Genomic DNA, 24,098 nt, shown 5'->3' with positions numbered 1-24,098 from the left:
ATTCTTCATTTTCTCCTGAGCCAATTTTAAATTTTCCCTAGCTAAGCTACAAGCTTTATGCAATCTTTCTTTAAACTTTAAAACATAATCCAACAATTTAGTATGTACCTCTTTATTAATCCACTGTTCTCTTAACAAGGCCAAAGGTCCTCTAAATCTATGCCCAAACACCAGTTCAAAAGGACTCAAACTAATGATTCCTGCACTAACTCCTGTACTGCAAATAGAAGTAAATGTATGGCCTCATCCCAGTCATTTTCATTTTCCACACAATATGTCCTAATCATAGTTTTGAGGGTAGAATGGAACATCTCCAACTCTCCTTGCAATTCTGAATGGTATGCAGACAAGGTATTCTGTTTTGCTCCCAGTTTATAAACTATCTGCTGGAACAATCCAGACATAAATTTACTACCTTGATCAGATTGTATTTCATTAGGCAACCTGAAGTAAGTAAAGAATTTTATAAGAGCCTTTATTACAGTTTGAGCCGTTATATTCCTACACAATCTATAATAATTTTTGAAAATGTTTCACCAAATGCGGGAATAGGTTGCAATGGGGCTACTGGAGTAACAGGATTAGGTTTACCCACAATTTGGCAAGTATGACACGTTCTGCAAAATGTCGCCACATCTTTTCTTAAACTAGGCCAGTAAAAATGTTTAAAAACCTTGTTCACAGTTTTCTTCACACCTTGATGGCCACCCAAAGGCATACTATGAGCCATTGTTAAAATCTCATTCCTATGAGCTTTAGGAAATACTACCTGTTGAAAAACATCCCATTCCTCACTTGCAGGAATTGTAGGTGATCTCCACTTCCTCATTAATACTCCCTTCTCAAAATAATATCCTACTGGCACCTTCTCAATTTCACTATCCAGAAGAGTTGGTTCCTTTAATTTGGTAATCTCAGGGTCTCTACTCTGCTCTGCTATCATTTCCTTCTGAGATAAAGACAAATCTTCATGGTCAGACTTACTACAAGAATCTCGATCAAACAATGAAGGTAAGGAAGTTCCTGACACAGTCTCAAAATTTGAATCCTGAGTTGAACAGTCATGGGTAACAGCCTCCTCCTGCACATCAATCTTTTTTGCCGTAGCTCAGGTTATAACACAGGAGGAATCTGTGTTAGAATCCATCTTTGGTTCCTCAGAGATGAGCTTTATTGTCAAATACACTTCAGGAAAATCTTGTCCATCTGCTGAGTCATTTCCTAACAATAGAAAAACATCATTCATGTGTAAACTGTGTTGTAGTCCTACTTTAACAGGTCCTGTAACTAACCCTGACCTTAAATTTACTTTGTACAAATGTACAGGCATAAGGGCACTCCCAATACCTCATATATAATTTACCTCATCAATGTCAGACTCACAACTAAACTTTAGAACACTGTCTAACATAAGTGACTGAGAAGCTCCAGTATCCCTAAGGATTTTTATTGGCACTGGAGTGGATCCCTCTTTCAAGGATACAAATCCTTCAGTTATAGAATGATCATATCCCCTCTTAACTCTGTCAGACTCTGACAAAGCTTCATTTGTATTTATCAAACCCTGTGGATTTACAGGTGTTTCAATGTGTTGTACACAAGCATCTGGGACTGTCTCCTTCTCCTTCTTCTTCAATCGGAAACAGTTAGGTATTACGTGACCAGATTTCTTACAATAATTACAAATAGGACCAAAATGTCTTTCCTTCACATGTTTCCCTTCATCCTTGCCTTTCTCACTAACTTCTGATATAATTTTTGGTTTACCTTGACTCTCTGTGCTATTTTTCCTTTTAAAAGTTCTACCCGAAGCAAATTTACTCTTATGGATTAAAACATACTCATCTGCTAATTTAGCAGACTCCTGCAATGTAGCAGTGTCCCTCTTATCTAATTATGTCCTTACTTCAACAGGGATGCTCCTTTTAAGTTTCTCCAATAAAATCAACTCTTTTCATTTATTACACTCCCCATTCACATTTTTAGGGGAAACCCATCTCTCAAAACACACAGATTTATCATAGGCAAATTCCACGTAAGTTTTTTCCATGGATTTTTTCACGTTTCTGAATCTTTCTCTACAAGCTTCCGCAACCAGATAATACGCTTTTAATATATGCTGCTTCACAATCTCATAATCAAGTGCTTGCTCAGCAGTTAAAGCTGTATAAACTTGTTGTGCATTACCTCTAATTACACTTTGTAACATCACTGGCCATTTATATTCCGGTCACCCTGAAATCAGAGCAATAGTTTCAAAATGTTGGAAATATTTGTCTACTTCTGTCTCATTAAATGGAGGAGCCAATATAACTTCCCAACTAGCAACAAACTGTTTCCTAGAACCAGAGGACTGACTTTCCATCTTTAATTTCTCCATTGCTATCTCAAATTCCCTCTTTCTATCTGCTTCTCTAGCTTTGAATTCCTTCTGTTTATTTGCAGCTTCTAACTGACTTCATTCCAAATCAGTTTCTAATTGTTTCTGTTTTAAGTCAGCTTCTACTCTAAGCTTTCCTAATGCTACCTGTTCCAGGTGCAACTGGATCGCTGCTTTACTTATAGGGAACCTATCTAACTCCACTTCATCAAAAACTCCTGAATTTATATAGTGTTCCGCGATTTTCCTCTGAATTTCTGGCTGTGTTGTAACCTTTGAAATTCCTTTAAGATCCAACCTTCTAGCAATCTCAGATACATCACTCTTTTTCGCCTTCCCTAATAACTCTGGGTCTGGCGATGCCATAAACTCGTCAATATTTATTGCTGCCGAATACCACCCACAGACCTATCAAACAAAAGAATTGGGTATTTCCCTTTTCCAAATCAGATTGATAATTAAACAAGCACTTAAGCTCAAAATCAGAACAATTCAGGATGAGCCCCCAAATTTGTCACATGACCAGCAACAATGAATATATAATTGAGTCAGGTTTTATAAACAAACATAAACATTTATTAAACTCTGCTCAACAATAGCGAAAAGTATTCAAACGACTAACTTAACCGGAAGATAACTGCTATTCGGGAACTCCGGAACAGTTTTTAAAGTGGTAAATTCAAACACAGTCTTAAAGTGGTAAATTCGAACACAGTCTTAAAGTGATTTACACAGTCAATAAAGAGAGACTTCTCTGGAAATGAATTTCTTTGAAAATGTGACGTTACTGCTGATTCTGTCCAAAAGATTCACGGCGAAGGAAATAAAATGGGTTAAAGGACCTGACCTTTTCCTGGTGAATGAACACTGCAAAGAACCTTCCTGATCTGACAGGGGTTACCTCAGATGCAGGTCACCATTTCTGAACGAAGATTCAATAAGGTCGATCCTTTATGAAACCGCCGAAAGACACCAACTTTACTCGATCCTTCAGGCTCCCGTACTCTAATAAGGTCTTCACTCTCCAATACTAGACTTACAATAGAAAGTAAAACTCCACTTTAAAACGAAACTGCGTCATGAGAAAAATCACAGCATAACGGAGTAACTGACAAATTAAACAACGAATTAAACTGCGTAACAACAGGGGTTTCCAGTTATATACCTGTTGAGAGCATGTCATCACGTGACCTCATACTGGCAGGAAAATCACATCACCCCACCATCACAAGACCATTACATCATGCTCGCAAGATACTCAATTACATCATTGTCATAAGACAGACACAAGATATCCACGAGGTACGTAACACTGCAGTATCTGTTCCCAGGATGAGAATTTTCTTTCCAGGATATCAGAGATGTCCTCTTTCTTCAAAGAATGGGGTATCCCTTCCTCCATATTGATGCTGCCCTCACTCACATGTCCTCCATTTCCCAGATATCCACGCTCATCCCATCTTCTTGCCACCTTAACAGGGATAGAGTTTTTCTTGTGTTCATCTACCACCCCATGAACTTTTGCATCCAACACATTATTCTCTGCAACTTCTGCCTTCTTCAAAGTGACCCTAGCACCAAGCACATCTTTGCTTCCCCTCCATTCTCCATTTTCAGCAAGGATCACTCCCTCCATGATTCCCTTGTCCATTCATCCCACCCCACTAAATTCTCTCTTGGCACTTATCTTCGCAAGTGGCAGAAGTGCTTCTCTTGCCCATTCACCTCCTTACTCACCTCCATTCAGGACCCAAACAATCCTTCTAGGTGAGGCAACACTTCACCTTGGTGTCATCTACAGTGTCCTTGGCCTCCTCTTCTGTCATGATGACGCCTCTCTCAGGCTGATAGATCAACATCTTATACTTCGTTTAGGAAGCCTTCAACTTGATGGCATGAACATTGATTTCTCAAAATTCCAGTAATTTTATCTTCCTCCCCTTCCCTCTTCAATTCCTCTAGCCTCCTACCTGTTCTCCTCACCTGCCTATCACCTCTTCCTTCCCTTTCTCTCATAGTCCACTCTGCTCTCAGATTCCTTCTTCTCCAGCCCTTTACCTTTTCTACCTATCACCTCCCAGCTTCTTATTTCAACCCCTTTCCCCACCCACCTGGCTTCACCTATCACCTTGTCCTCCTTCCCCTCCCCACACCTTTATATTCTGGCATCTTACCACTTTCTTTCCAGTCCTGATGAAGGGTATTGGCCCAAAATTCTGAGTGTTTATTGATTTTCATTGATGCTGAATGACCTGCTGAGTTCCTCCAGTATTTTGTGGCTATTGCTCTGGATTTCTAGCATCTGTAGAATCTCTTAAGTTTATGTTGTGAAACTTGTTGTTTTGTGCCAGCAGTACAGTGCAAGGCACAAAATTGCCTCAAGGCACAATAAATAAAAAAGCCAGCAAGCGAACAAATAAATGAATAGTGCAAAAGAGGAAAAGTCTTCATGGACCATTCAGAAAACTGATGGCAGTGTGAGAGAAGCTTTTCCTAAAATTTTAAGTCTGACTCTTCAGCCTCCTGTACCTGAAATCCAATGCTAGTGATGTGGTGGTGGTGAGAAGGAAAGCTAGTGATGTGGTGGTGGTGAGAAGGAAAGCTAGTGATGTGGTGGTGGTGAGAAGGAAAGCTAGTGATGTGGTGGTGGTGAGAAGGAAAGCTAGTGATGTGGTGGTGGTGAGAAGGAAAGCTAGTGATGTGGTGGTGGTGAGAAGGAAAGCTAGTGATGTGGTGGTGGTGAGAAGGAAAGCTAGTGATGTGGTGGTGGTGAGAAGAGCGTGTCATGGGTGGTGAGGGTGCTTAATGAGGGATGCCACCTTTTTGCTTGTGCCAGTGAAGGAGCTGGCTGAGACCACAACCGTTTCCAGCATTTTCTCTTCTATAGTATGAATTGGTGTCATGATGGGAGCTGACAATAGTGCAGAGGATAGATGGACTCCAATGTAGAGATGGCGATGAGAGTTTATTCATAATAATTCTACATGAACATCAGTGGCTCGGCTAAGCGACACCACGAGAAGTAACCTCAAAACTAGGACCCTGCGATTAGAGCTAACCAGGCATCCGCTTAAATAATACAAGTAACACTGAATTCCTGAGCCTATCAAAATAAACTTAACAAGCTTAAACAGTGGCACCAAGAAACTGCATTACAAGGAGCGAGTCATTTGAGAAAAATACAAGGAACTCTAAATGACTAATGACTCTTATTAAACAACAATTAACTAATTCAGGTGCTCTAAAAATCTCGGAGCCCAACAATTTCCAGTGCCCTGTGCAGGCCTGAATGGCTGGTTGTAGTTGGGGCCTCCAAATCAGGTGGTGATGCAACTAGTCAGAATGCTATCCTTTGGACATCCATAGAAATTTGCAAGAGTCTTTAGTGACATACCAAATCTCCTCAAACTCCTAATGAAGAATCGTCACAATCTTTCTGATTGCATCAATATATCTGATCATGAAGTCATAGAGATTCAAAATGATACATAGACCAGCTCACCGGGAAATCTACAATAATCCCTTTCACCTACATCAACATTTCTTTTCTGCTTTAAAGTTGCTGAACTTTTCCATAGGCATTGCAATACCTCTGTACAAACCATTTTCTCTAGCAAAGCCTGCACTGCCTGCATCTCTACGTTTAAAGCAATCTAATTTACCTTGCTTATTCTGACGACTAATATAAATTTTCATTGACAACCCAACCATAGGTCTTCTCATCTTTGCTCTATCAAAACTTCATTAATGCATCTGAAAGACTGGAATAGTTTCTGAATTTCAGATGCCTCATCAAAAATAATCTCACACCTAAGCTTAATTTAGTAAGTACTTCCTTTACATGTGAATAATGGTCTTTTTTAAATATTTGTTCCTACTAATATCTCATTCCTTGGTACCCCTAGGGCAGGCGATGTGCTAGATCTGACAAGGTAAAGATTTTCATTTTATTCCCATATAGTATTTCCTCAGTCAACCAAGGATCATCAGTTACACTCCACCTACATGTTAATTCATTGAACAAGAACTTCATATCAATACATGGACAGTGAATCCCCAGAATTCCAAGTGTTGGAAAAGAATATAGCAAAGCAGAATTAGGACAAAAAAAAATAACAGAGCAAAAATAAGGAAAAAAAATGGGACTATTTATTTGATATTCTTAATATTTTTGTTGACAATTCAAGTTAATTTTTAAAGAGCATTTTTCTCAAAACCACAAGAATGCAGACAGCAAATTTCTTTTGTTACCCATAAACACACTTTTGCAATGTTTTGGGAAAGACATAAATATAAAGGCAATTGCAAGTAGTAAGATATGGTAGGATCGAATTACTCTCTGCTAATATTAGCTACTTCCCTAATTTAAAGAATAGGTTAAGGAGCAAACTTGACTTATGCACAAGCTGAAAACAGTCAATATCATTTAATCTTTATTGCTTGCAGTTGCACAAATGCAATTGTTCATGTTTAAACAAAAGAAAAGGCAACTGTTTATTTGATTTTTAAAAAATCAATTAACTATATTACAACTGTACTTAAGTGAAGTGGCATAAACTATTAAATAAAACTTTACCTTTCTGGAAGCTGATAACAAAATCACATGAATTTATACAACAAAATTTTTAATTCTCCCCATCAATTTATACGTAGCAGATTTTATATGAGCAACATTATGAGTTAATAAATAGTCACTGTAAATTGTCTTGTGATTAGGCTGGGGTCAAATCAGTGGGTTACTGGTAGCATGGCTTGAAGGACTGGAAAGACTTGTTCTGTGTTGTATCTCTAAATAAAAAAACAAAAATAAATGAATTAGCCTCCTTCTTTAGCCTTTACCTTTTATATGTATTACCTCGCAGCATCTTACTTCATCCCCTTCCCTTCATCCCCTTCCCCCACCCACCTGGCTTCACCTATCACCTTCTACCTCGTACACCTTCCCCTGCCCCCACCTTCTTAATCTGGCTTCTTTCCAGTCCTGATGAAGGGTCTTGGCCAGAAATGTGACAGTTTATTCTTTTCCATAGATGCTGCTTGACCTGCTAACTTCTTCTTGCTGTGTTACTCTGGATTTTCAGCATGTGCAGAATCTCTAGTGTTCATCGTTTATTAAGTATTTGATACTCACCGTCAAGGCTATAAAGAAGACTAAGTATCCGTTCTGTTACCTTTTTATTATTCACTTAATTCAGCATTATTCAATATACCTACTGTCACAGTCAATGTGTGATAATGATAATGAAATAATGATTATTCAATTAGATGCTCAAATAATATTTATATAATCATGCAATTGCTGACTTGAACTCATTATCATAAGGAAGAAATTTTCCCTTAACTCTACTCTCTTTCTTTTCTTTTCAATTCTTCTAACTCCAGCTTAGGCAATAGGTTAGTGACTAGTATCTATCATAACTGCAATGACCCCCACAGCTTGACTATATCACAATCAATCTAGCTTTCTGAAAGGAATCCATATCTTTCTCTTTGTCTCTCTGGCTGATGACTACATTTTCCTCACCATTGCTTCTCAGACTTTTTCTTTAAACATGGCTTATATTTTTTATCATTGATAGGTTCCAGCTGTTACAGTTCCATTCCTCACATTTCAGTCTCCCACTCTTGCTGCCTACTGTCCTCATTGCACCAGAATCTAAATCCAATGGATCATATTCCACAGATTTCACAACTAACCATGGTTTTGGTATTGGCTCATTGTTGCCACATGCACAAGGATACAGTGTAAGACTTTTGCTTTGAATGCCACCTGGATAGATCATACCATATGTAATTGTATCAGGTTAGAAGAAAGGAAACAGAATCTAGAATATTTTCTTGCAGTTATGGTGAAAGTACAACATAGTGTGGTGTCAATATATGACACACTGTCTCCTCTACTCCCCTTTCAGTAATTGCAAGGGACTAATAAAAATACACAAATCCCTATTTTACATTTCCAAATCTGTCAACAAGTCCTCTTCTTATATGGATTTCCCCTGCAAATGCAAAAGGTGTTACACACATTGACCTAAAAGGTCCTTCAAAGTGAAACAGGAATTCACCATTGTTGCTTCCTATAAAACATTATGCACATGGTTTCAGCGCTATGGTCTTTTCCTCATTAAGGAAACCATTTACGAATTGGGTGATTCCTTTACAATCCACAATGTACAGTCTGCAAGGGAGACCCTGAGCGTTCTGTTGCTTGTCACTAATTCTCCATCATACTCCTGTTATGATCTCTCTAACTTTGGTCTCTGATTCTGATCTAATAAATTACAAAGAAGTTTGAACAGCATCTGATTAAGCAAACAACTACCCAATGCTGAATTCAACAATTTCAGATAACAAGTGTTTCCTGCTTATATAAGGACTGGCCATTTCTGATGAAAATTTATGAAGGAGAAATCCCATTTCATTAATCAATTGGAATGTGATGGGTGAGATGTGTGAAAGTGTGTATTTGGAATTTCAGAAAGATTTCAATTAAGTTGCATGCAGAAAATTGTTGAACAGAGAGCACATGAAATTAGAGCTGGAGACTGAGGATTTGGTTAACTAAAAGAAACAAAGAGTTGGAGTACCTAGGTCCTTCTAAGGCTGGTGGACTATGACAAGTTGCATCCCACAAGGATTAGTGCTGTTGTCTCATCTATGCATAAACTATGAGGGGTGATTGATAAGTTCGTGGCCCAAGGTAGAAGGAGATGAGTTATTAACTTCAAACTTTGACAATGCAAAAATGCTTCAAGAAAAATTGTATCAGCTGAATGAGTGGGCAATAGGAGGTCATTCAGCATACAATGTAGAAAAATGTGAGGCTGTCCATTGCAAACAAAAAAAGTAGAAATACTAAATATATTTTTAAAATGATAATTAGATAATGTTGATGCCTTTGTTCATAATTCGCAGAAAACGTACATGCACGAAATGAAATGCTGGCCTTTATTGCAGGGGGATTTGAATACAAAAGTAAAGATGTTTCACTACATTTATTTGAGGACTTGGTACTGGAATACAGTTTATACATTTAGCTTTCTTCTTAAATATGAATATACTTTCTATAAAAGGAGTATAGCTAATATTCATCAGATTTGTTCCTGAAATAGCAATTCAGGATATACCCATTCCCCGTTATCTAGAATTTAGAAAAATGGAAGCAACCTCTTTAAAGCTTATAACATTCTTAGAGGCCTTTAAGGGTGGATGCAAGAAAGATGTTTTCAATGGCTAATGGGTCTAGTGCTTGGGATCACAGTTTCAAAGTGAATGGTCAGCCATTTAGGCCTGAAAGGAGATTTCTTTTCTCTGGGAAGATGGAAAAAAAAAATCAGTGCACATGGGTATGGATATGGAGGAGATGGACCAAAGGGCCTGTTTCTGTGCTATATTATTCCATGAATCTATGAAGAGGCAAAGTGGTGCTGAGGTAGAAGATTTGTCAAGGTTGATCAATGGCAGAACAGGCTCAAGGGACTAAATGAGCCACACACACTGCTAATTTTATGTTCTAAGATCATCAATCTGTAACATTAACTTGGTTTTCTCTGTTGCAGCTTGACCTGCTGAGTATTTTCAGCATTGTTTATTTCAGATTTCCTCATTCTGCATCTCAGTTTCAACATAGTTTGCTTCTATCCTTTGCCTTCATTCAACTCTTCCTATGTTTTCTCCTCAAGACATATGATCCATTAACTAGCCTTCAATGCCCATTCTTAGCTGACATCACCTATTTTCTATTCACTCAGTCTCTGGTGGTCTTCACCCTATCACGGGCATTGCCTTTGAACTCTTCACTGTGCCATTGAATACTCTGCAGGTTAAACATGGTTGGTTTCCAACTTTGCCTAATTTTAATGAAGATTTATTGACCTGAAGCGTTCATTCAGTTTTGCTCTCAAAATCTGCCAACACATGTTGCCTGACCTGCTGTAAATTTCCTACGTATTCTGTTTCAAGTTCCAACATCTGCAGATTTCTTCCCCATTTTTGTAATTACAGTGTATAATATTTGCAGTTGTCCTTTACTGATCAAATAGCTATTCTAGAAGTTTTAACATATTTAAAACTCTGCTATTATTGTGTTATGTATATAAGCATGTGAGCAAAGCAAAAATAGTTCATTTTGAAATTCATAGCCTGAAGTGCTGATGTCAGGAAAATTTATTAAATCACTGATACTCATTGTAAAGGCAAAATTAACAAGGTTTAAAACTGTGCAAGAAAACAGTCTGTTTAATTTCAATCCTGCTAGCATTGCTACAGGCTTCAGTGACAATGAACAATGATTCCTTTCAGTTGAAAAAATAATCACTGCATATTTAATACTGTTACCACTAGCAAATTCAAGCAGAGTTGTTTTAGTTTCTTTAAAGCTTTTTCATGCCTCGTTGAATTTCTATCAACCATAGTATTACTCAGCCAGATATAAACAAGACCAGTACATGCTCTTTCATCTTAGTCATGGTACCTACTCCTTTCCCTTGGAAAGAACAAAAAATCACAACAATACACTTAAACTGCCCTAATGTACACACCCATTTTATCTCTCCCTGGATTTAACAATGTCATCGTAGATCCTTCTTTCCCCTCACACTCCTTTAAACCCTCATTCACCCTAATCTAACCGTTAACTGCATGTTAGTGTCTTCTCTGACCTTCCACTTCTGATCCCACTTGTTCAATATCAGCTCATCCTCTTACAAGCCCAGCTGAATGAGTATTGAGCTCAGCGGAATGCAAACTTTACAGCCGTCTTTGTACTTCCACACACTTCTTCAGTCAAGGATATTCTGCCAGTACACCGGACCCAGCCATGTGTCAGTATTCTCAATCCATCGAGACTGTCTTCTTCAGTGTCCTATTGTTTCAAGACTCTTCATTCTGACCATCCTCTTGATATCAACAATTCCAATTTATTTTCCACTTTGTTTGCTTACCTCCATCTGAGTGTGCAAGAGAGGTTGAGCGAACTCCCTAAGTGTGTTTTCGAAAGCAGCCTCTAAGAGACAAATCATTAATGTGACCTGAGACCCTGACCCAAGCACAGCCTGACAGCCTGACTTCTTTTGGTAGTTTGCCACAAGTTAAGTCCTTTTGAAATGTTTCTATATGCTTTGAGTTTGGAGATGTTTGAATGTTATTCAATTAGATGTAAATTATCAAAATAATAAAAAAATATTTTAATTAAAGTTATTGAAGGATGGTTGAAATATTAACATAAAAAGAAAGTGAAAACATCTACCCATTTGGATGTTTTCCATGCTGTGGATATTCAGTGTCAATACCATCAAAACTACTCCCTATCTCCCCCTAACCTGTGACATCACCAGTAAACATATGACCATCAATTCCCACAATGTCACTTATCCAAGGATGATCTTGACTATTGAACTTTGAGGTTAATCTTCCCCAACTGTATACAAATGCCCTACGTACCACAAGGTTACATATGAAACTTCTTTGATAGGACCACCATTTTAGTTTATTTGTGATTACCTGAACACCATTATTCCCTGCAAATTTAATTATCTGCCCATTTTACACTCCAAGCATTCTGCTCTCAGCTGAAATAATAGCCTCCAGTGCTATCCATGTGGAGTTTGCAGGTCCTACCTATGACTATATGGTGTTCTACCAGGTGATATTATTTACTCTCACGTCATAAAGATTTGAGAATTGGTAGGTTAATTGGCACTTGGAAATTGTCCAGAGTGTATGGGTGCATGGTAAAATTTGGGGAGAGTTGTCAGGAATTGATTGCTTAAAAGGTTGCAGGGAAAGTAAGTGGGGAAGCATGATAGCCCTAAGAGCCCGAGTAGTATTGATGGGCTGAATGCACTCCCATGTTGTAAGGAAATAAGGAAAGTAAATATAATATGGCATTTGATAGCTTTCTGTACACTTGATGTTCAACAATTTCAAACAATGTCCTAAATTTGAAATGAACACCTCTTACTCTCACTACACTGCGACAGCAATGGCAGTTTACAGGCTCCTATGCATTTGTAGTTTCATATGGAAATCCAAAGTTGGAGTCAGTAAGTCAACATTGCCCCAGAGGTTGCACTGTTTGGAACTCCTCTACAGCAATCAACTTAATTAATCACTTGGATGGCTGTGCATTTTAAGCTTTAACAATCTGGATTAATTGTAAAAGAATGCAAATTTTTTATATTCATTGCAAGAAATATGTGAAGTTGTCTAAGGTGATTTATTATTTCATTTATTTCATTTAGAGATACAACATGGAACAGGCCCTTCCAGGCCACTGAGCTGTACTGCGCAGCAACCCTCTTATTTAACCGTAGCCTAATCACTTGATAGTTTACAATGACCAATTAACCTACTACTCTGCGTTGGTGGTGAAGTGGCATCTGCACCCGGACTTCAGAGTGAGAGATCCTGGGTTTGAATCCGGCCGGCTCCTTGTACGAGTATCACCCGTACTGGTTTGAGCTAGCAACTTGGCCTCGTAAAGCAGACAAATGCTAAAGAAACAGCAAGGTTGTCACCTAATGTGCCAAATTAGAGGAATTAACCTACTAACCAGTAACCTTGGACTGTGGGAGGAGACCAGAGTGCCAGGAGGAAACGCACACGCACATGAGAAGAATGTACAAACTTTCTTACTGAGGACACTGGGACTTAAGATTCAAGATTCAAGTACATTTATTATCAAAGGAAGTATAAATTACACAACTTTGAGATTTGCTTGCTCACAGGTAGCCACAAAGCAAGAAATCCGAAAGAACCCAATTAAAGAAAAGAAGAATAAAAATAAAAGACCAACATTCAATGGGCAAGAGAAAGAAAAAAAAAATCATGCGAGCAATAGCATTCCAACCCAAAATTAAGTCCTCTGATCCGAATCCCTGAACAGCCTATAGCAGGCTCAAAGCCTCACTTATTGGTTCATTATATTATTGGGCAGAGAGCACAGCAGCTTTCATAGCCTCAGCACCATGGAGAGAGGAGTGACCATCGAAGAGAATGAACAAAATTGGCTCTTGTCCCAACCAACATGCATTGTTTTGAACTCCAAACTCCAATGTCCTGAGCTGTAATAGTCTCTTTTAATTCTTGCATATAAATATTTTAATATTAATGTTGATATCTGTTCTTACCTTAATTATGCATATCTTACAATCTTTAATTGATATTCAATGTTCTGCAGTTTTAGGGTCATCAAGAATTCTGAAATCTGATAGCATCAGCTGGTTTGTTGATGTTTCAGCTGCTTTACTTCAGGGTTCCTTCAGATCTGGCTGCAATAGTGCTGAGAGAAGGAAAGTTTGTGTCATAAGAACTAGCAAGACTTTGTGTGGAGCTTATTTTAAGGTCAGTGTTGACCCATATTGCTCTGTCGCTAGTTGCAAATACTATGTTAAATTATACTTCAATTTCCAAAGCCACCTTGTCTCCAGACTCTTATTTCTTGATTTATACCATTACTGTTGCTTCTTCTTGATGTCATCATTCTTTCTCTCAGCTACTCTGTCCTGCTTTTCACCCCATCACAGACCTTCCTCTTTGACAATTCCTCATCTCCTCCTGCTGTAATCTCTGCATTTGTTTAAGATCTCTGTTTCTAGTTTGAAAGAAAAGCAATAACCCACCATACATCAAAGTTGCTGGTGAACGCAGCAGGCCAAGCAGCATCTATAGGAAGAGGCGCAGTCGACGTTTCAGGAACGTCGACTGCGCCTCTTCCTATAGATGCTGCTTGGCCTGCTGCGTTCACCAGCAACTTTGATGTATGTTGCTTGAATTTCCAGCATCTGCAGAATTCCTGTTGTTTGCAATAACCCACCATGCTAACTCTGCTTTGCTATCCACAGATGCTGCCTTAATTGTTAAATATTTTATTTCAGATTCCCCACATCCTCAATGTTTTGTTTTCTGAGCAGGAAATAAAATAAAATTTTCAATGAATCCATATATCCATTTTAAACAACAGGTATAATCAGGATTTAGCGGCTCAAACAACTGCAATAACGACATGAAAAACCATTTATCTATTCAAATTAAATAAAAACAAATTAGAAAACTGCCAACACCTCTACAGTAGTTAAAGCTGTGTGTTATTTCCTAATAGTTATGAATGGAGGAACTCATCCATTGTACAATACTGTGCTCTTTTGATTGACCATAAATGAACAAAATTAGCACAGACACCTATTGCAGACAATAGACTACTGTTTTGCTTTTAATGATTGCATCTTCCAAATCTTCATTTTCATTGTAGCTGTCAAGATGATTGTCGATACCTTTGAATACTTTGTAATTCCTTACTTGTTGAAGTAGTGAAAATGTTTCATTTTCACACATGGCCATTTCTGGCATTTCCAAGTCTGAATGCTTGAAACTGCAGTGAGCAAAACAGTTTCAAATTGTCTTGCTAACTATCAGTCACAATGATCACTCACTACATCTTGAACAAAAAACATGCAACTGAATTTATTTAAAAACTCTAAGCACAGTGTATTATCTAATTGCAACATAAGTGCTTGCAACTGATGCTAGTTAGAAACCAGCTCCTCTACCGTTGAGATGAGGACACATTCAGGTTGAAGGAGCAACACCTTATACTCCATCTGGGTAGCCTCCAACCTGATGGGATGAACATTGCTTTCTTGAACATTTGCTAATTCGCCCCTTCCCTCTTTCACCATTCCCCATTCCCTTTTCCCTCTCTCACCTAATCTCCTTACCTGTTCATCACCTCCCTCTGGTGCTTCTCCCCACTTTTCTTTCATCCATGGCCTTCTGTCCTCTCCTATTGGATTCCCCATTCTCCATCCCTGTATCTCTTTCACCAATCAATTTCCCTGCTCTTTACTTCACACCTCCCCCCTCCCCACTTTCACCTATCACTTTGGGATTCTTCCTCTTCTCCCTCCACCTTCTAATTCTGACTCCTCGTCATTTTTTCTCCAGTCATGATAAAAGGTCTCTGCTCAAAACATGGACTGCACTCTTTTCCATAGATGCTGAATGGCCCACTAAGTTTCTCCAGCATTTTGTGTTTGTTGCTCGGATTTCCAGGTTCTGCAGATTTTTGCTTGTCTCTAGTTAGAAACTGTTCGGCACGTCTCTTCTCCCAATTAAGTGGAGTAGTGTCCCAGATAAATGAAGGGAGACCCAGCTATTTTTTCAATTCGCTTTTGTTCTTTAAGAGCTGTCCCAAATAAACAAGTGGCCCAATTAACTGGAATTCCCTGTGTTTCAATTATCATTTATAATTCAATGACATAGTCCGTGAAAAAAGTCTTCAGTATTTAGATTAGTTGCTATTAAGCATGGTTGATTTGTCTAACAGTGTTTCTTCTTTTGGAGGAAAATTCTGGATCATTACAGATTTGAATTAAAGATCATACATTGCTTTGCATTTTGACGCACCAGTTATCTGTATTCCAATTACACTTCACTAGTTACAGTCCAAACACCAGGAAGAATTGCTGCAGCATATATAGTAGTTCTCTATGTTATCAAAGCTGCAACTTTTTTGTTTTCTGTACTTTAACTCATTAAAATGTGAGTTCCCTTAAGGCTTCTTGCTAGAAACATGTGTGAATGTTTTTCCATTGCAGTGACAGTGATGAAAAGGCAGCAGCTCACGGAGAATTCTCTCTGAATATTCCTTCAATTAGTCATTTTTCCCCATTTATTTCAGATTGGTGATATCGTGGACAGAGAGGAAATTATCAGACAGGATTTAAATCAACTGGTAAGACGGGCAAAGGAATAACAGATGGAATTTACATCAGGTAAGTGTGAAGGGTAGTATTTTGAAGATAAACCAGGCTATGCCATGCATAGTGAATGACAGTGTTATTGAACAAAGAGACCCAGTAATACAAATTCATAGTTTCCTGAAACTGGCAACAACACAGGTAGATGAAACACTGAGTATGAGGGATATACAAAACATTGATTAGATTGCATTTGCAGTTGTGATCACTCTTCTGTGAGAAAGATGTGATCAAGCTAAGGTTTCTGCAGAAAAGGCTCACAGGAATTTTAGCTGGACCGGACTGGATTGGCTCAGATTGTTTTTCCTGAGCAAGTCAGACTGAAGGATGAAAGAATAGATGTTTATAAAATTATGATGGGCATATACAGAGGATATAGTCACAGTCTTTTCCCAGGGAGTCTTAGGTTAGAAGACATAGGTTTAAGGTGACGTGGGATAGAGTAAGGGGCAGGTTTTTATAGAGAGGACTTGTGGATTTCCATAAGATGGCAGCATGATCCGATTCAGTGGCCTCTCTGGATCCAACCAAAGCCGTAATTGATCATCCTTTACATGTTTTTTTCTTATCACAAGATACTACTGGTTATCAAGGACTGCAGGTCTACCCCAACAGCAAGTTTTTCGAAAGTGGTGAGCTGGATTTGTTGTGCACTGCGTCACGGCCTGCTTCAGCCACCCAGGAAAGAAGACATCAGAGGTGGTGCATGATCCTACACGATGCAGCTGATTGTCCTGGACACTTTTCTTGTGATCGCAAGACCTGTTGGACATCGGTAATGTGGAATACTCCAAGTCTGGTCAACTGGTTCATTGGCGAGACTGATGGCAGGGGATCTGCGTGGCTTGATTGTAGCGTGGACCAAGGCCCCATGTGGGTCACCTTCTGCAGCTGCCCAGGGGAGGAGCCGTCAAGGCAGTGTGGCATGGCGTGGCATCCATGAATAACTTTGTTAAAGGAACTTTGTGCTGTATAACTTTATTTTAAGGATGCATCATTGATGCTTTACTATTGTCATCTTTAGAGTCACTGAGCTGTGTGCCATCACAGAAACTCTAGACAAATAAGAGAGAACTGTGTCAGGCTGTTCCAAGAGTCACATATAGGACAGTGCATGTTAGGATTGGAAGATTTCATCCCTACAGCTGAAATAAGATTCTAGATATTTAATGATTTTCAACTCAATTGATTTATGTGTATTATCTGATCCAGATATGTATACATTTTTAACAATTGGTTTCTGTTTCCAAAATTGCAACAGTGGGATTGGTACTGCTGTTCGCTAGACTACTAGTCCAGGAACTTAAAGTACTGCAGCACTACAGTAGACATTTGAGCTATTGTATTTCTCATTATCATTCACCTATAGGGGTCCAGCAGCACTGGAATTTAAGTATTCTCAAATATTTAAATTCATTCTCCAGTACTGAAGTTGTAAAGTTTTCACACCAACTTTGTTTTAGAGCAAGAAATAGTTGGAGAATTTTCCATTTCAAGTTCAAGTTTAATTGTCATTTAACCATACATGGATATCCATGAATACAGCCAAATGCTTCAAAAATGCAACAATTATACCAGTGCCATAATCCACTCTTCTCTCCAATCAGACAGCTGTGAATATCCCTGCTGCACCTGATGACCCTGTGATCTCCATCTCAGAGGCTGATGTTAGGTTGTCTTTAAAGAGAGTGAACCCTCGCAAGGTGGAAGGTCCAAATGGAATACCTGGTAAGGCTCTGAAAACCTGTGCCAACCAACTAGCGGGAGTATTCAAGGACATTTTCAGCCTCTCACTGCTACAGGTGGAAGTTCCCACTTGCTTCAAAAAGGCCACAATTATACCAGTGCCTAAGAAGAATAATGTGAGCTGCCTTAATGACTATTGCCCGGTAGCACTCATGTCTAAAGTGATGAAATACCTTGAAAGGTTGGTCAAAACTAGCCTGAACTCCTGCCTCAGCAAGGACCTGGACCCATTGCAATTTGCCTACCACCACAATAGATCAATGACAGACGCAATGCCCTTTTCTCACTATTACCATCAGGCAGGAGGTACAGAAGCCTGAAGGCACACACTCAGTGATTCAGGAACAGCTTCTTCCCCTTTGCTATCTGTTTCCTAAATGGACATTGAACCATTGGACACTACCTCACTTTTTGTAATATACAGTATTTCTGCTTTTTGCATGTTTTTAATCTATTCAATATATGTATACTGTAATTGATCTACTTATTTTTTCTTCTATATTATGTATTGCATTGAACTGCTGCTGCTAAGTTAACAAATTTCACGTCACATGCCGGTGATAAAAAACCTGATTCTGATTCTGATGAAACAGTGTTACTCCGGGACTAAGATGCAAAACACAGCACCAACAGTCATACACAGCACAAGGCACATATATCACATATAAGATAGCATTAAAATATAGTCACACAAAAAAATTATCATCCAAGTCCCTGAGTTCATGAATTTTCAGCAATCTGCATTCAAGCACGACACAGCTTGTCTTCTGTTAAGTGTACACTGGGGGGCAGCACCAACATGGTGCCACACTGTCTCCAGCACTCAGTTGGTGCACCCGACTCCGACTCCGACACCTCCCCCGGGCAACTGCAAATAGGTGACACCAGGGCTCGAAGCCTAGTCCTCACTATGACCGGGGCCCACGTAGCTCCCCCACCGTCCGCCCCTATTGGCCACCAATAAACCAAAGAATTAAACTTGCAGCATTCCACACAACCATTGTCCAACAAGAAGAGTGAATGAGGCTCATTGTTAAACTGCATGACTTATTTGTGCACCAACACCTCTCTGTCACAGGCAGGTTCATAATCCGCACCAAGTCCAGTTCCTTCAGTTTCTCCGCGAACAAGGAACTCATTGAAGGATAGACCTACAGTACTTTAAGTTCTTAATGTCCAGCAGGGTCTTGCGAATCGTAAACAATATGTTTAAAAGCCGCTTTACCCAAGCGTGCTGGATAAAGGTAAGGTAGGGTAGGTAGAGGAAGAAGGAAGGTAGTTTATCCTAATCCTAATACATTCTGAAAATATGTCAAAAGGCATGATAATGAGAAACATACATCAGCTTTTAATTCCAGTGTGAATAAAGTAGATTTTAAAAAAACTGAATGAAAGAAATTTGATGCATATATATGACTTGTATTATAAAATATTAAAAAGATGGTTAAGCAAAAGTGTAAATCTGATAATGCAAAGAAAAACAAATTGCTGCTTAAGCCACAAACTTTCTTTCACTTCAAAATAAAATTCTAACGCTAATTAACAACTACTTTAAAATTCAACATTGTTTCTCATTCATTAAAAAATCTGGAACAATCTACAACAATAATTATTAGCTGCAGAAGAGAGTTCCATTAATTAATAATCAAGCTTTGGATGATATCACATCTTTACACTACTGTAATGACATCCATAATCTCTAAAAAGTCCATTTTAAAAGCAGAAAATGACTGAATGCTCTGCTCAACAAAATAATAAATTAAGCAACTCAATAAACAAGTTAGATGACTTAAATTGTAAATTTTTGCAGAACACTGTAAATAATAGATATTTTGCAGTGAATTTGGAAACCACCAAAAAAACGATATCATTCATCTTATAGGTTCAGAAACTTACTTTGCAACTTTAAAATGATAGAATATTCATATTTGTAATGCATAAAGGAACTTCAGATAAGTATCAACATTAAACTTTTAGGTTAGGAGGTACATTTATATTATTTTTGGCAATGACTTAATGCACTTATACATAACAACTTTTGTGCATTGTAATAATATTTCTAAATTTTAATTTTAGAATATTACATAAAACAGGAAAATTGACTTAGAAACTTAGGCTACATCCACACTAGACCGGATAATTTTGAAAACGCCAGTTTTGCATAAAAACGATAGGCATCCACACCAGGCATTTTTGAAAATACCTCCATCCGCATTGAAACAGATATTTGCGCGAATCACCTTCTACTGGGCATGCGCAGGACAAACCTACAGAAAACAAGCGAAGAGTCTTCACCCGCTTCAATGAGTACGCGGCCCGACTCCGACAGTTTGGCCAGCAACAGGTGATGGCTGCGACATGTTTGATGTCGAATCTCGCCGTGAAAGACTTGGTGCGCGTTTGTCCAGTTACAGTGGGTTTGTACGTTACACAGCATCTGCACAAATGAGATTACCCAGTTTGGAGGGCCGAAGGCTGCTCTCTCCAGACGAACTGAGTGAGCTGTGTGAGCCTGAGTGTTACATATGTCCCCTTATCAGCCTGGGATAATGTCTTCGACTATCAACTCAATCTGTGCCTCTTATCATCTTATACACTTCTAGTCTCTTCACCGATGAAAGGGACAACAGCTACAACTAAATGCAATAAGGCCTGTGAAATTTACTGACCTCATTTGTTTGCCTTTACTTTTGCCATGTCTTTCTGTATTATTTTGCTGTATTTAACATGTGCAATAAAACGAGTTACTGGGCAAAAGTGGTATTATTTTTACCTGAGTAAAAGTGAAACTTACAACTTTCAATAGACAATAGACAATAGGTGCAGGAGTAGGCCATTCGGCCCTTCGAGCCAGCACCACCATTCACTGTGATCATGGCTGATCATCCACAATCAGTATCCAGTTCCTGCCTTATCCTCATAACCTTTGATTCCACTATCTTTAAGAGCTCTATCCATCTCTTTCTTGAAAGCATCCAGAGACTTGGCCTCTCCACAGCCTTCTGGGGCAGAGCATTCCATACATCCACCACTCTCTAGGTGAAAAAGTTTTTCCTCAACTCCGTTCTAAATGGCCTACCCCTTATTCTTAAACTGTGGCCTCAGGTTCTGGACTCACCCATCAGCGGGAAGATGCTTCCTGCCTCCAGCGTGTCCAATTCCTTAATAATCTTATATGTTTCAATAAGATCCCCTCTCAGCTTTCTAAATTCCAGAGTATACAAGCCCAGTCGCTCCAATCTTTCGACATATGACAGTCCCGCCATCCCGGGAATTAACCTTGTGAACCTACGCTGCACTCCCTCAATAGTAAGAATATCCTTCCTCAAATTTGGAGACCAAAACTGCACACAGTACTCCAGGTGTGGTCTCACTCGGGCCCTGTACAGCTGCAGAAGGACCTCTTTGCTCTTATACTCAATTCCCCTTGTTATGAAGGCCAGCATGCCATTAGCTTTCTTCACAGCCTGTTGTAATTGCATGCTTGCTTTCAGTGACTGACATACAAGAAAACCTAGATCTCGTTGTACTTCCCCTTTTCCTAACTTGACTCCATTTAGATAATAATCTGCCTTCCTGTTCTTACCACCAAAGTGGATAACCTCACATTTATCCACAATAAACTGCATCTGCCATGCATCTGCCCACTCACCCAACCTGTCCAAGTCACCCTGCATTCTCATAACATCCTCCTCATATTTTACACTGTCACCCAGCTTTGTGTTATCGGCAAATTTGCTAATGTTACTTTTAATTCCCTCATCTAAATCATTAATATATATTGTAAACAGCTGCGGTCCCAGCACTGAGCCCTGCGGTACCCCACTGGTCACCGCCTGCCATTCCGAAAGGGACCCATTAATCGCTACTCTTTGTTTTCTGTCAGCCATCCAATTTTCAATCCATGTCAGTACTCTGCCCTCAATACCATGTGCCCTAATTTTGCCCACTAATCTCCTATGTGGGACTTTATCAAAGGCTTTCTGAAAGTCCAGGTACACTACATCCACTGGCTCTCCCTTGTCCATTTTCATAGTTACATCCTCCAAAAATTCCAGAAGATTAGTCAAGCACGATTTCCCCTTTGTAAATCCATGCTGACTCGGACAGGTTCTGTTACTGCTATCCAGATGTGTCATAATTTTATCTTTTATAATTGACTCCAGCAACTTTCCCACCACCGACGTCAGGCTAACCGGTCTATAATTAGTTAGTCCTGACGAAGTGTCTCGGCCTGAAACGTCGACTGCACCTCTTCCTACAGATGCTGCTTGGCCTGCTGCGTTCACCAGCAACTTTGATGTGTGTTGCTTGAATTTCCAGCATCTGCAGTATTCCTGTTGTTTCCGGTCTATAATTCCCTGTTTTCTCTCTTCCTCCCTTCTTGAAGAGAGGGACAACATTAGTCACCCTCCAATCCACAGGAACTGATCCTGAATCTATAGAACATTGGAAAATGATTACCAATGCGTCCACGATTTCTAAAGCCACCTCCTTGAGTACCCTGGGATGCAGACCATCAGGTCCTGGGGACTTATCAGCCTTCAGACCCAACAGTCTATCCTACACCATTTCCGCCTAATATAAATTTCCTTCAGTTCATCCATTACCCTAGGTCCTTTGGCCACTATTATATCTGGGAGATTGTTTGTGTCTTCCATAGTGAAGACAGATCCAAAGTACCTGTTCAACTCGTCTGCCATTTCCTTGTTCCCCATAATAAATTCACCTGTTTCTGTCTTCAAGGGCCCAATTTTGGTCTTAACTATTTTTTTCCTTTTCACATACCTAAAGAAGCTTCTACTATCCTCCGTTATATTCTTGGCTAGTTTACCTTCGTACCTCATTTTTTTCTTCACGTATTGCCTTTTTAGTTACCTTCTGTTGCTCTTTAAAAGTTTCCCAATCCTTTGGCTTCCCACTTGTCTTTGCCTTGTAATACTTCTTCTCTTTTATTTTTATACTGTCCATTACTTCCCTTGTCAGCCACGGCCTCCCCTTACTCCCCTTAGGATCTTTCTTCCTCTTTGGAACAAACTGATCCTGCACCTTCTGCATTATTCCCAGAAACACTTGCCATTGCTGTTCCACTGTCATCCCTGCTAGGGTATTGTTCCATTGTACTTTGGCCAGCTCCTCCCTCATAGCACCATAATTCCCTTTGTTCAACTGTAATACTGACACTTCCGAGTTTCCCCTCTCCCTCTCAAATTGTAGATTAAAACTTATCATACTGTGGCTCCTTTACCTGATCAAATCCAGGTCATTGCACAACACTAAATCTAGAATTGTGTTCTCTCTGGTAGGCTCCAGTACAAGCTGTTCTAAGAATCCATCTCAGAGGGACTCCACAAACTCCCTTTCTTGGAGTCCAGTACCAACCTGATTCCTCCAGTTTTCCTTTTTTGGCATTAATATTTTCACGTCTATTCCAAACATAAGCTACTACTTAAAAATGACAGTTTGGAGGTAGTGACAATTGCATCTATTGAATGTTTGCACAAGCAATACATTAATAAAGCACCTTGTTAAATGTATAAAACATATCTGCAACAGTGTTATCTTGTATTTCCATACAATGTCACATCTATTGTCAGATATTGTTGTTGTGGTGTTGGAGGTTGCGTTCAAGAAAACAATGAAATGCCGCGCTGCTGCCAGCATCTGTTCCGGCACGTCATGACAGCGTCTCTAAAAACCTCCGTTTGCCCCGTACATACTACACCACCCAAGCAGCATTTTCAGATTTAAACACTCGGGAGAGCATTTTAGAAAAGCTCCATTTTTGGGGGAGGAAAACGCCGTTTCATTGTGGACGGAGGGTCAAAATGGAGAGAAAAAGCTTCAGTTACGGATTTATCTGGTCTTGTGTGGATGTAGTCTTAGAATTCCGAGTGACACAGCTAATAATATGAGCTGGTTTTGCTCTGCTGTGGGCCCAACCTTCATCACTAGGAATGAAAACATGAGTTGTATCAAACCTTTCATGGCATGACTATTCTTCACATCCTCATGGAAGTCTTGACTTCAAAGTTCAAAGTTCAAAGTTCAAAGATTTAAATAAATTGATTATCAGAGTACATATATGTCACGGCCTCCCCTTACTCCCCTTAGGATCTTTCCTGAGATTTATTTTCTTGTGGGCATAAAACAAGGAAATACAGCGGAACCAATGAACTTCTGGTTTAAGATAGCTCCGGTGAATCTCAGCAACT

This window comes from Mobula hypostoma, chromosome 3 (genome assembly GCF_963921235.1).
Source record: "Mobula hypostoma chromosome 3, sMobHyp1.1, whole genome shotgun sequence".
NCBI lineage: Eukaryota > Metazoa > Chordata > Chondrichthyes > Myliobatiformes > Myliobatidae > Mobula > Mobula hypostoma.
The sequence above is the reverse complement of the archived record's forward strand: the minus strand, read 5'-3'. Positions refer to the sequence as shown.